Source organism: Orcinus orca, chromosome 1 (genome assembly GCF_937001465.1).
Source record: "Orcinus orca chromosome 1, mOrcOrc1.1, whole genome shotgun sequence".
In the NCBI taxonomy this organism is placed as follows: Eukaryota; Metazoa; Chordata; class Mammalia; order Artiodactyla; family Delphinidae; genus Orcinus; species Orcinus orca.
Window position 1 is genome coordinate 183,692,380 of NC_064559.1, and position 2,208 is coordinate 183,694,587.

The window sequence follows — 2,208 nt, forward strand, 5'->3', positions numbered from 1 at the left end:
GTGACTCTTTCTTACCCACCAAAGCCCCCAAAAGGTCCGCTGAGGAGGAGAAGCACACCGTGCTGTGTAAGCTGCTTCTTACAGGCTTACCAGGTGCCTTCAAACTGTTTTAGTCTCTTTTAAGCAATCTGGCCACCGGTTGGGGTGGCCTGACTGGATGACAAGTGAAGGGGAAGGCTCTGTCTTAGGTCTGGCTGCCACCGCACTGCCACAAACCTGAACTTCACTGTCTGCTCCGAGCTTGTCCTGGGGCCTTGGAGGTGGGCCACGGGCTGCTGAGAAGCAGCCTCCTGCCTCCACCTATCCCAGAGCTGTGCTGATGATTTCAAACCTATCTGTTCTCTCAGTGAATAAACAAGATACAGGTCTCTGGTAAGGCAGCCTGGTGATGAGACAGTCTTCGGGTTTCATGTCTCTAGACTTGCACAAATGTTGAGAAAAACAAGTTTATTTGCATGGTGATTCAGGGTACCCAGAGAAAGCAGGGGAGTCGGGAGGGAGCAAAGGAAAGAGAAGGCAAGGATTACCTGGGCAAGAATGTGGCCTGAGTACTGACAAGGCATCATTGTTCATTTAACACCAGGCCACGGGGTCTGAGGGTGTCACACAACAGTGCCCAGTGCGCTCCGAGGGAAGGCACACCGTGGTCCCCATCCCTTCCCCGAATTCACCACGGCGTCTTAGGCAGTTACCCTCACCGAGCCTCAGTTCTCTCATCTGTAAGAAAGGAAAAGAACTAGTTCATTGACTCAAAGCCAGCGTGCCCCAGCTAAGTTGCTGAGTTTACAGATTCTTAGCCCCTGCCCCAGGTGGGGTCTGAGAACTGGAATTTTACCCACACCGCACTCCCCCACCCCACTCCATGCTTTGGGAGTATATCTGCTCTCTTTCAGCAATTCTGTGACTTAACCTCTTCTCAACTAAGTTTTAAACTGTCCTGCTCTTGTTCTTATCATAGTGTTGGAAGGCCCCGTAGAACATGCAAGGCAAAGCACTAGAAAAGCCTTCTGAACAAAAGTACTTTAATGGCTCCCAGAAGAAAGATGTAATAAAAATTGAGAGTGAAGGGGAAGAAAAAAAGGAGGAAATGTATTTAACCCTTAGTTCTAGGATGAAAGTCATCCCATGCAGTCCACATAAGTATGTAACAATTTTAAAAGATAAACTCACTTTTTTCCTTTGATCCAGATCCTGGTAGGCGAGAAACAAATTCAAACATCATAACCAGATCCTGGAGATCCCCAAGTCTGAACAGGATCAGATTCCCTCATCCTCTTCCACCTGTTTTGTCACTCTGGTTTAAATCCATGGAGACCAACTCAAGCCTCAGGAAACCACAGAAAGACAAATGCAAATCTTAGGGGGAAAAAAATATATACATTAGCATAATACCGAATCGTAAAGACCCAAATTAAAATCCAAAAACTGATACACTCTTTACCTCTCCCTTCCTCCCTTTGAATTATGCCCTGGAAAACTCCTCGTCAGCTGCCACATTCCTGGACAGCTGGCAGCAGAGGGAGTGAAAAGAAGTGTTTTCAAGGGCCTGGGCTGGAGAACCCTCTTCACAGTTGAATCTTCCCTGCCCAGTTTCATGATTCAACCTGAAGCAAATTCTCAGATCATAGCCACCTCTTTCCAGATGAGAAGGTCAAGATGCGTTCCAAGGGCCAATGGAGATTATTCTGAATTACTTAATCCCCTTAACACCCCCCACCACCCCACATACACAACGCTGTGTTCTTTTTGTTTCCGGCCAGTCGCTCCTCTGATGTCAAAAATAACATTACCTTCTCTATTAGTTCCCAGAACCACAGGAAACCCCAGCTGCCTGAGGCCTAGCGAGGCCACACCACTAGGTGTGGCCTTTTTTTTTTTTTTTTAATTTCATTATGAAGGTGAAGGATCTGCCAGGTCATTAACACTAGTCCCAGTATCCTGGGAGAAAAATAAGAGGAAGAAAAGAAAAGTGACTTCTTGAAAGTCACAGAGACAGCTGAAATTACAATAAAGGAAGTTGTTTAAATTCCCATCTCTTACATAATTCATCCAAAACCACTGTCTATAAACTTCAAATATTGTTTCTTTATTTTAGGGATACTTGATACATACAACTTTAAAACACACAAAGGATAAAATAAGTATTATAAACAAAGCTTTATAGAGCTCGGGGCAGACCCAAGACTCCTAAATCCTAGATGTGCACAT